Below are 13,269 nucleotides of genomic sequence, written 5' to 3' on the forward strand. Positions count from 1 at the left end.
TATTGGTTCATATCTCTCAGCTAAGGTAGTGGGGTTTGTGCCATTTTCCTTTATGTTTTTGGTGTGAAAACCCTTTCTTATATTTTTTTTTTTTGTTTTTTGTCATTCTTTTTCTAATTTGGAGGGCTTTCAAATTCCGGGGATGTCAAGGGTTTGAAACAGCATCATGAGGCTTCCACTCTGGCGGGTTCAGATCTGTGAATGTTAGAAAACAAATGAGAAAAACTTACAGAGTACTTACCTCCTGCCTTATGGCCATCGGCGTCAGCCGGCGGAACTCGATCGGATTAATCTCTCGTGAGTGGGTTACGAAAGGGGGCTGGTGCCAAGAGTTTCAGTTCAAAGTAGAATGGAGGAGTATGGGAGAAGAAACACTTTTGGGCAAGAGAGGAATTAACGGAGATGCATATCACGGCGTAAAATGAGCTCCACACACGTCTAGCTTAATGCAAGTGTATCATGACACGTGTCACGTTCTGGTTTTGTGGGACGTTTTTGGGGGGCAAGTATGTGGGGGGCAGATGCGAACCCTTTGGCATCACAGAACACATTGATGGCTTATGGCCACCAGACTGCATGTGATGCATGTGTAAATCCCTGTGAAATATACCATTGAACAGGGTACTCTGGAATCCCTGTGAAATATTAGCTTAAATAGCTGTGTAAATCATACCTGGAGCCTGGAGGTAGTTTCCACTTGAGTGCTTAATGCGAACTTTACTACTCCTTCTGTTGCCAAAACAGAATCCCCTTCACCATTACAGGTTAGAAACTGGCCACTGAAAGAGCGCAACTGAAATCCTGTCCAGAAGTGCATCTTCGTACATGCATATGAATTATACCTATAAGAATAAATGAAGTCATAATCAAGCTTCATGGACTTGAAAAGAAAACAGTCTTAAGTAAAATGTCAGATCCAATAGCAATACCACCAATTCCACAATACATAGCGAAACTCTGGCATTTTAATTTGTAGACCCTGAAAGATGGTTGAGTTGCCACTAGCTAAGATGCTCCTGCTCATGGGTGGGGGTGGGCAAAGGGTTGAGGAAAGCAATGGAGGTCAGGTCTCAATTGTTGGACATACTCAAAACCTTAAAGATTCCACTTACCACATGTGGGGGCCTGACTGGGGTGTTGTGAGGAAAGCCATTTGTTCGGCATATTTCAACAATGCAGCAAGGTTGAAGGGTGTGGGGGAATATGCTAACTGTGGGAATGGGATGCCATGCCATGTTTTTCTTAATGGAAGAGTCAGAGACATTCATGCTGGAACACAAGAAGCAGTAAAAGGAAGATAAGACAGTAATGGAAAATTTGAGGAAATTACAAGCAGCGGTGGAGGGAGAAATCAAAGCCAAGGAGAAGGAGAGGAGGGCGAGGCAACAACAACGGGTGTCAATTGATGCCAGGATTTCATCCACCAAAGAAATTTGCCTTGTAACTGTGTCATATTGTTTTTACTTAATAATTTTTTTATATTAAAATGAGATATTTTAATGTATATAGAGATGGAGGTTTAGGCTGTACTCATGAGATGAACCATGTTGGGATTTTGGATAATTGTTTTGCAATCTTTGTGGTGCAAGGGGTTGAATGCATCTTTTCCCACTAATTTTTGCCCAAAAAAATCTTTTGTTGTGGTCTTAAATATCAATTTTATTTAAAAAAATAAAAAAGAGAGAAAATACAAATTTTATAAACAAGGGAGTGTTCTTTACTCTCATCGAGGTATTATTTTTGCAAGTGTAAAAAATATTGAAATTAACCTTCTATATAGAAAAAAAAAAAAACTTAGCTCTTAGACAGCAGTTAACTAATTGCAAACTTAGCCATAAATAAGGTTACGTGTGGCAATTGGATATGATATAAGCTGGCGATTTAGACCGCCGTCTTATGTAACCGGCCATTTTTGGCAAAACCTAAGCCGACGTTCATAAATGCCAGCACAAATGTAAATTTCAAATGTAGCCAGCAGTTCAGACCACTGCCTTAAGTAACTGGCCAATTTGGGCAAAACCTAAGCCAGCGGTTTAGAAACGCCCGCACAAATGGCAATTTTAAATCTAGCCGGAGGTCTACTTTTATTTGTACCGGCGGTTTCCAATGCTGGTTTTTAAAAAGATTTTTTTTATTTAATTTTTCCCGGCGGTGTATAACTGTTGGTATAAGGAGGAATAAGCTGGCAATTTTGACAAACCGCTGGCAATGCTTCAATTCAATGGCCTAAGTTAGTGCCACCTGCACCGACGGTTTTATGTGGATATTAGAGATTTTTGCATTCAATTATCACTAGATGGTCATACTTTAGTGGTATTAGAGAATGGTTTGATTTGGGTAATTGAACCATGGAGGATCAAATTGTTTGGACGCCCAAAATTTAATTTTTCATTCATATTGATTTGGGTTATTTCACTATTTTTGAAAGTTTTGAGAGTGTAAATGGTGCACACTCATGGGGTATGAGATCTAAACCAATTAGAGTTTAGTCTCTTAGTTATAATATGATTTTGAATCGTTAATGGTTGATTGCTGGTTTGATCTCTATTTAAATTCTTGTTGTTACATGTGTTGCTTGGGCAGCTAAATTGCTAGCCGATTTCACAAAAGATGTAATCTTTATTCTTTTATTTTTCATGAGATGAAATTGTATTTAGGTTTCCCTTATAATCATTAAAATTAGGTTTTTTTTTATTTTATTTAGTGGAAGACCTTGTAGGTTGTAGGTTGCAGCTGAATCTTGAAGTTACAACACAAGAAATCCTAATTTGAAGCTAAGGTTAAGCCTAGAATGAAATAGGGATTCAAGCTATCATGGCAGCAACTTGTTCCGGCCATGAGAATCAAATAATTATGTGATTTTCCAGATGTAAAGTGAAGGATTTGAGGTGCTGAAACGTCATGCAAATTGGGCCCAGATTAAAGGCCCAACTTAGTTAAAGTTAAGACATAATAAGCCCATCTTAATTAAAGCTAAGTCATAAAATGTTTTGACATAAAGTTTATTATTCAGTCCATTGTGTTACAATCCTAATTAAGTTGAGCCCACTTAGAAGAAGAAAAATAAAAATAAAAGGAGGAAGAAGAATAAGAAACCTCGTGAAAAAAAGAATAGGTCCAAAAGGTTGAAAAATGATAAGTTGTCAAATGAATGTCACTTCTTTAAATAAATGGAGCACTAGAAGAGAAACTACTCACAATACTTAGACTCCATAAAGAGTAAGCTTTCTAAAGAAAATTTTGATTAAATAATCATAGAGATCAATAGGTTGGTCCCTTCTACTTTATCATAATGTGTTGGCTCAGGAACCTCAACTCATGCTTGTAATTCATTATAGGGGATCAAGGAAAGTAGAAGTTTGACGAGGGGGAGTTGGTTCTCTACATGAGAGCATCAACATCAGTTGTTGCTTCTACAAAATTAGTGAAATTTCTTTTTAAGGAAGGGTTTATACCTTTAAAGATTGTCTTTACATACTACAATCAAAAAGAAATTTGATTTCAGTTTCTAAATATAAGGTCCCCCCCTTTGAGAGGAATTAAGTGAGGGACCTGCAATGAAGAGGATCATTCAATGATCTACAATGCATCACGGTAAGGATGTAAATTCAATCATAATGGGCACAAAGAGACACTCAAATCTAGATATGGACCAAGCACTTATGGCCCATGTGGCGATTTCACAAACACAACAAACAAGTATCCAATACAAGTGAATAAACAAACAAGCTAGGCTTTAAAAGCTTAAGCCCATTTAGGTTAAAACACCATCAACTCACATTATTAATGGATTTATCAATTAAAACTTAATTTTAATTGGAGCCCAACTGCAAAAAGCAGTTCAACTCATTATTCTAGTCCATAGCTGATTGGGTTGATCACGCTTTAATCTTATTTGTTGGGTTTCTAATCATGGGCTGAATTGATATATGGATTCACCCATCAAACCTCTGACCTAATTATGAGTTTAAATAACTAAACAGTGATGTTCATGGGCTGTTAACAGTCCATCCATGAACCCTAGAATCGATACAACTATTGAGCCCACTCTAGGTCAAATCAGCCTAGGGTTTAGTTCTCCATTTAACATTCCAATCCAAAGTATCTGATCTGAATAATTCCAACAATATATTGATAGTTAAAACAGAAACAAATAAAAGCACAAACATACTCAAATCATGCTAACATAGGCTGGAAGCATGGTGATTAAAATTGGTTTGAAAAATTTCCTTTGGACTATGTGTTTTCATGTTGAATTAATGAAACAAAATATGATCACCACCACACTCCAGCCATTCAACAATTGAATCTAGAATAAAATATTATTAAATAATGGCAAATAAGATAAAAAATATTTAGATCATAGGCCCCCAAAACTACTTAAATGGCGTGGACTAGTTCTAGCTGATTTGATCCAAGAATCAAATTAAATCAATGCCAATCCTAGATCAGAACCATATATTTAATTTGATACCACTATTGAAAGGACTGATTTGAGACCAAAAGGTCGAACCTTTCTGGGTTTATAGATATAAATTTTAAATCTTTTATCAGTTCAAGAAAGGAGAATTTGAAATTTTTATGGATAAATAATTTTCTACTAGGGATCGATCTAAGGTTAGATAGCCAAATTTGATGCCCAGATTGAATTGAAGATAGCACGACAGCGATTCAAGAACTTGATCTAGCAACTTATGTGAATTAATGTGCACTCCAATATTCGTCTTTGTGTACAATTATTTAATGAACTGAATATTCTATGTTTTTGCTAGAAAAACTTATAGAGATAATAGAGAAAGGTCTCCCCTTTCAGCCTTGGTTGAACTAGGGTTTAGAAGTAAGAGAATTGGTGATTATCTCTAACGAAACTCTCTCCTACTCTATCTTATATAGAGTTGAAAAGTTATAGTCTTACTAGGAGTTTCCAAATCAGAGTTCTAACTTAATTAGAAGTTCTCCAATTTGAAAGCCCTCTTAATCATATTTGAAATAAGAAGGATCCAAGCCCATACTTGCTAGATCTGCTATATATTCTTCTTTGGTAGGTGGCTTAACAACGTGCGATTACGTTGTTGAATCTTATCATCTTCCAACAATTTGTTCATGATCATGATGGCTTTATCAAAACTGAGACCAGAGATTGCACTGAAGTGAAAGTGATCTAGGCTTTTAGAGTGACAAGTAGAGAAGAAGGTGATGTAGGGAGGAAAGAGACAAAGGTTTGGTCTGGTAAGGTAATTTTAAGCTTCCCAAAGAACATACTACTCTCCAAGAGTGACAGGAAGGGACAATAGACAAAAGATTTGATCCCTTTCCGGTCATAAGTCCTAGTATTTATAGACAAAGATGGGGTTCTGTCATAGGCAAGGATTCCAGAATCATATTTGGCCTAAGCTTCTAAGTTGATCTGAAGGAGGACACATGTCTTACTGTGGAGTGGAAAGTGGAAACAAATGTATGACTTAATTAACTGCCACTCTCACAAGATCCTACCATGCATGTATCGCCTCTCGGTGTAATGTCTGGAATCATACAAGCGCTCTTGCTAATGGCTCTCAATCTGGGGACTATGGTCTTGCCTTTCATGAGAATAAGTAGTCCACAGTGGGTTCTGCTTTCTTTTTATTACTGTGGGATACGTGATTATGATTAGGGATGGCAATTTTTTTCATTTTGGAGATTTGGGGTGAGGATGGGGAAGTTTTCATCCCCATTAATGGAGATTCGGGGCAGGGGATGGGGATGATTTTTCCCCGTGGGGATGGGGATGGGGAAGTTTTCATCCCCATTAGCAAGGATGGGGTGGGGACGGGGAGAGCACTCCCTGCCCCGCAAGGACCCCGATCCTCGCCCCGTGGGATCCCCACTAATATATATGTATTTATGTATGCATACGTTATGTGTATGTATGTACACTTACATCTATATATTAATATTTTTAAAATTATAGTTGAATATGTTTGAATCTTTTCAAATAGGATTGTAAATTTTAATTATTTTATTTTTATTTTTTTTAAAATAAAATAAAAAATAAAAAATAAAAACAAAAACAAAATGGTTAACATTATAAAAAATTACGGGGAATGGGGATCCCTGCGGGGATGGAGATCTCTGTGGGGATGGGGATGGGGAAAACCTTGTCCCTGTTAGCGGGGATGGGGACGGGGACAGGGGATAGGGATTTTCGTGGGGACGGGGATGGGGATAACCTTGCCCCTGTTAGTAGGGACAGGGACAGGGACGGGGACAGGGGATAAGGATTTTCGCGGGGACTGGGACTGGGAGCCTCCCACCTCGTTGCCATTCCTAATTATGACCAAGGCTTTTAAAATCGAACTAGACAATGAACCAGTCATAGGTTCGGTGCTCAGGTCGAATGGCCTAACCATTTAAATCGAATGAACAACCTATTATGACAAAAAATAAAAAAAAATAAAAATTAACCAAACTGTTGAAGGGTTTGAACAGTTCGACCACCTGGATCAACAATTTGCTAACTAAATTAATGATTTTGAGAGAAATAATAATTCTTAGGTAAAACGGAACCAATCACCTGATCGATTCCCAATTTTTCCGATCCGACCATCCAATCCGGTCCAGTTTTTCTGATCCAACCATGATTATAACTATGGTTGGTTTATTGCGACTTCGCGGTGTTATATTAGTTTGTCCCCTTACAACTAGGGCTGTCACTGGGTCAGATCACTTAACTGAAACTAATTATATCGGTTCGAGTTTTGTGATTTTGTCTCAATTATTAATTGGATTAGGACTAATTCTTGCTGTTTCTAACTGATTTAGAGTTTTCCTGATTTTATGTAATTTTTATTATATTTTATATCTTGAAAATATATCTATCTATCTATCTATATATAAACGGTCAAAAGACCGCACAGAAAAACAAGCCAAACGGGCCCTAAAGAACACACACATATATATATATATATATGTGTGTGTTCTTTAGGGCCCGTTTGGCTTGTTTTTCTGTGCGGTCTTTTGACCGTTTATAAGTTAGGTAGATCGATTTTTGGTCTATTTTTGTTTGACGTGTAGAAGAATTAGCTTTCAAAAGCTGGAACACTGAAAAGACGCTAAAAGCCCATTTTGGGCTTATTTTGGGAAGCTCCAAATGAAGTTTTCGCGTCTTTCGCATTTTATATTCGCATAGAAAGATGTACAGAAAGACGTGCATCTGCCAAACGTGCTTCGGGTTGCTCAGATCTTCATGCAAAAGTTCAATGCGTCTTTTGACTGTTAGAGCTACTAGGAGATTTTCTCAAAAAGACGTGCCAAACGGGCCCTTAGTTGAATCATTCAAAACCGTCACCTGACCTTGATTCTGGGTCTACTTTTATTGAAACCTGCCATTCAGTCAAAATAATGTCGATTTGGTCAAAAACCATTTGACCTGGGTGGTTCAACCATTGACCCATTCGACCTGGCCACCGGGTCGTGAGTTGTATACGCAATGTATGTGCAAACTTTCAAAGGCCACAACTTTACACTTCGATGCCCGATTGGAGTGATCTTTTTGTTGAATTAGGGTAACTTTTCAAGATCTATTAGTCTCAAGGAGCAATATGCACATTGTCCTACTATTTACACAAAAAAAAAAACCTTTTTTAATTAGCCTCAAATTAAAAACTGAATTAAAAATATAAATTAAATATAAAATAATGCGTATAGTATATATAAAATATAATTATATATACAAACATAACACTTGAAAATAGACATAGGCATACAAAACGCTTTGAAGAAGATATGTTCGTGTTACGTGCTTCTTTGTTTGTTTCATATAAACTAGTGAATGACCCCGTACTAAGTATGGGAAAGTTATTATATATATATGAATAAAAATTAATGATTTTTATTACCATTTTTTATTATTGTTTATAAACTGCCATTTTTTAAGACATTCATACAGTCTATGGGTCCACATAAATTGACCCTTATATGTCAAACTCGTAAAATTATACGGGTCACTAAATTCAACTTGAACCATTTATTACTTTAATTCAATCATTATTATTATTATTATTATTATTATTATTATTATTATTATTATTATCATTATTATTACTACTACTACTACTACTATTTTTATTATTTTATTTTAGTATTTAATTTAAATTTTTTGTTATATAGTAATAATATTAACTAAATTTGTAATTATTTAAATATTTACTTAAAATATTTTTTTCCAACCGACTATAATTATTATATAATAGATTTGTTAATTCATATTATGAATTTAAGAATAAACATTAATGATTTGGCTTAACAATTTTAATGACTATTAATAAATATTGATTCTTATTTAAGGTTTAATTACTGTATTCGGTAATTATTATGGAGCATGCTTTGAATAAACATTAATGATAATTGATGATTGTTATTTCGTTTTTTATTAATTACTTAATTAAGTAATTGATTATTATTATTATTATTATTTATTTCTTTAAATAATTGGTTGTTATTATTATTTACTTAATTCAGTAATTTTTAGTAAGCAATTATTTGATTTAATTTGAATTATTTCATTTTTTAATTATTTATAATAGACATTTAGGGTAGTCTATTTATTTGATTTAAGAGACTTACCATGTTTTATCTAGACAATGACCCCATACTAAGTAAGGGGCAACTACAGTATCATTTAATTTGAAATTTACTATTTAACAATAAAAAATCAATGCCCTGTTGAGTAACCCACCCCCAAAAAAGTATCAATAACTTTAATATCATTAATCTATTTATGAAATAGTAAAATTAGATGGATGTTTACAACAATATCACCAATACTGCTTAATATTTAGGGACATATGAATGGATTCAAAGCACTTAAATGATATCCATTCAAAGAGGCAAAGAAGGAAGAAAATCATTCAAAGAGCTACTAGGAAAAACAATCCATGCTAAACAATATTTGCAAATGCATCCATCCTCTGAAGTCAGTGGTGAAAAATATATGACTACAATCAAATCATCATGTATGGCTACAATCAACTGATAATTTAATCATGACTCTAAAGCCCATCCAACAAAGGAAACATGAAAGAATGGAGAATAATGGGACCATCCTAAGTATGGAAGTCACCTCCAAGTTAGGTGGCAACACTTCTTTTGGTCGATCATGGTTACGGATTTTAAGTCTAAGCTCCCCACATTGCACGTAGACTCTGGCTAGAATTTATCTTTAGTAAAAAGGTAGGGAAACATGTACATAACATAATGCTTTGTTTGAATTATGGGAATTGGGAGATAGAAATAGGAAATGTAGGTTGATGTGCCAAATTCAAGTCAATTAGAATATTCATAGATTTTTAGTTTATTCATTTAGTAGCAATTTGAATATTTTTTTATTCCATGTCTTTATTGAGTTAATATAGGTTAATAATATATTAATAATTATGAAATCAGTAATAATAATAAGTATATTATTATTACTATTATTTACTAATAATATATTCTTATTATGTGTGTATTGATTTTGAAATCAGTAATATTAAATTATTATTATTATTATGAAATAATTAATTTGTTATAATTATGATTTTTAGTTAATTCTTGAAATAATAATTGCTTTTATATTTATTTTAGTTTAACAATAATGGATAATTGAAAGTTTATAATTAAACTTTAACCAAATGAAATATTTATTGGAGAATAATAATAGCATTAATTATAATTACTTATAATAATAATAATAATAATAATAATAATAATAATAATAATGTAAATAAGTAACACTAATTATATATTTATAATGAATTAATATAAATATAAAATGATTTAATCCTGATTAATAATTAACATTATTAAAATACCTATTAAATATCATTAATTAATTAACATTTTGAAGTAATAATTATCATTGTTATAATTAAGGAATTAATTATCAGTAAGTAATTATAATCAGTAATTAAAATTTATCAGAAATCATTATTATTAGTAATAATTAATTATAATTATTGATAATAATAATAATATAAATATATAATTATATTAATTAATTTAATTATTAATTATAATTATTAAATCAGTAATATTAAATTATTATTATTATTATTATTATTATTATTATTATTATGAAATAATTAATTTGTTATAATTATGATTTTTAGTTAATTCTTGAAATAATAATTGCTTTTATGTTTATTTTAGTTTAACAATAATGGATAATTGAAAGTTTATAATTAAACTTTAACCAAATGAAATATTTATTGGAGAATAATAATAGCATTAATTATAATTACTTATAATAATAATAATGTAAATAAGTAACACTAATTATATATTTATAATGAATTAATATAAATATAAAATGATTTAATCCTGATTAATAATTAACATTATTAAAATACCTATTAATTATCATTAATTAATTAACGTTTCGAAGTAATAATTATCATTGTTATAATTAAGGAATTAATTATCAGTAAGTAATTATAATCAGTAATTAAAATTTATCAGAAATCATTATTATTAGTAATAATTAATTATAATTATTGATAATAATAATATAAATATATAATTATATTAATTAATTTAAGTATTAATTATATTTATTACATCGGTAATATTAAATTATTATTATTATTATTATTATTATAATGAAATAATTAATTTGTTATAATTATGATTTTTAGTTAATTTTTGAAATAATATTTGCTTTTATATTTATTTTAGTTTAACAATAATGGATAATTGAAAGTTTATAATTAAACTTTAACCAAATGAAATATTTATTGGAGAATAATAATAGCATTAATTATAATTACTTATAATAATAATAATGTAAATAAGTAACACTAATTATATATTTATAAAATAATAAATATGAATTAATATAAATATAAAATAATTTTATCCTGATTAATAATTAGCATTATTAAAATATCTATTAATTATCATTAATTAATTAACATTTTGAAGTAATAATTATCATTGTTATAATTAAGGAATTAATTATCAGTAAGTAATTTTAATCAGTAATTATATTTTATCAGAAATCATTATTATTAGTAATAATTAATTATAATTATTGATAATAATAATGTAAATATATAATTATATTAATTAATTTAAGTATTAATTATAATTATTGATAATAATAATAATATAATTAATTATTTCATATAAATATATGAATTATAATTTCTGATAATAGTTCTAATATAAATATTTAACATTAAACGTTTATTTTCAAAATAAGTAATATGAGTTAATATAAATATAAAATGATTATTTTCGAATTACTAATTACTATTATGAAAATCGTTATTAATTATCATTCCGAATTAATAATGAGAAATATTATCAGTAATTATTTAATATCAGTAATTAAGTATTAGCAATAATTATTATAAGAAATTATTATCAGTAATTAATTATTATCAGTGAGTTATTATTATTAGTAATTAATAGCTGAAATTAATTAATTAGAAGTTATTAATTATTATTAGTACTCCTCTCTTTCAAAAAGTTGACTCGTCATCATAATCATCAATGACAACAACTTGGTAAATACATAATTTGATAAAAATAGGTAAATATCATTAATTTATTTATTTTTTATCTTTTAAAAAAACTGAATAAGAAAAAAATAAAATGATTAACATTGCAAATGAAAAATTATTATTAGATTTCAGTTTCCTTTTTGCCATTGCTTGTGCGCATGCACCGGTATATGCTTACATATAGATATGTACTCATCTGAAAAAGACTATCATAGGAGATATTTTTGCAATTTTAACTTGTACTTTTACGAAATTAAAGGGATAAATAGACTACAGTCCAGTTCAGAAATCTGAAATTACAACCCCACCTAATCTATTAATAACCCTTTATAAATTGTATCCTAGCTATGAATTTGATAGTTAGGATTCATTCCAACTGTAAGGTGGGTTCAGATTTTTGGAGTGGGTTGAACTATAAAAACTCCAAAATTTTAAATGATCTGAGATGGGGCCTACATGCAGCCAAAACTCTTGCCATCAGATTTGAGAAAACGAGGACTATCCTCAAGCTAATATCATTCAAATCCATGGTCCAGAATTGGGTTCTAAATTTGGAGAGAAAGTACACCTGTACTTTTTATATCCAAACAAGGAGGTCAAGAATTCAATTGATAAAAGTAAGATGGTATGTCAACCAAACCTTACTTGCTTGTGGGCTTGTGCAAACTTGTAAAGTTATTTATTATTTTGGTTGACTTCATAATTGTACTAAATTAATGGGCCAGAGAAGTGTTTCATGAATGATGAACTTTGAATGATGGTTTTGATACTGACATGGAGCTTAAAAGTCAGCCTGTGACACTGACACTAACCATTCAAATCAAGAATCCATAATGCCTATTTTTAATGGTTTGAGCTTAATTTTGGGTCCGTTTGGCATGCCTTACTGTACGGTTTTTTCGCTGTTTATAAATCGGAAAGATGGTTTTTTGGTTTATTTCTGTTTGACTCGTGGAAGATTTAATTGTCAAAAGACAGGGTACCGAAAAGATGTAAGAAGCCCATTTCAGGCTGATTTCAGGAAGTTTTAATGAAATTTTTCATGTCTTTTGCATTTTATTCTCGTATGGAAAGACATGCATCTGCCAAACATATTTCAGACTGCTCAGATTTTATGCAAAAGATCAATATATCTTTTGCATGTCAAAGCTATTAGAACATCTTCCCAAAAAAGCACACCAAACAGGCCCTTTATTTCTGGGGCCAAAGTGTTTGCCCATTATGTCAGAGTACTATGTTTCACGCATATACTTTCAAGTTTCAAGAAATAACTAAGGCTATGTTTGGTTTTATGGAAAATAAGAGAAATAGAAAGTTGTTTGTAAAATTTTCAAGGAATTTTACAAATTTTGTTAAGAATATACCCTCAACTTTCTCTTTTTCTCTTATTTTTCTATTAAGTTAACCATAGCTTAAAAGATTATTAGAGTAGTTAATTCATTTTAATGGTTCTTGAACCTCTAAGAGGGCACTAGTGTATTTTTGTTTACGGAGAATATTAAAACACAATTCAACGAAAAATAGTTTAGGAAGCATAAAAGACAAAATCTCAACATCATTAAACATGGAAAATTTTAAAGTTAGGTATTCTAAAGTATACTTGTCTGGGTCAGGTAGAGTTATACTCTTGGGCAGTCCTTCCCGAGCCTGGATTAATCCAGTTTATAATAATTTTACATGGATTGGGCATGGATTTTCAGTCATCAGGAAGGACTTGGGCCCAAAAATTTGAGCTCTTTTATTTTTA

This window comes from Nelumbo nucifera, chromosome 1, assembly GCF_055504915.1.
Source record: "Nelumbo nucifera cultivar China Antique chromosome 1, China Antique-T2T, whole genome shotgun sequence".
NCBI lineage: Eukaryota > Viridiplantae > Streptophyta > Magnoliopsida > Proteales > Nelumbonaceae > Nelumbo > Nelumbo nucifera.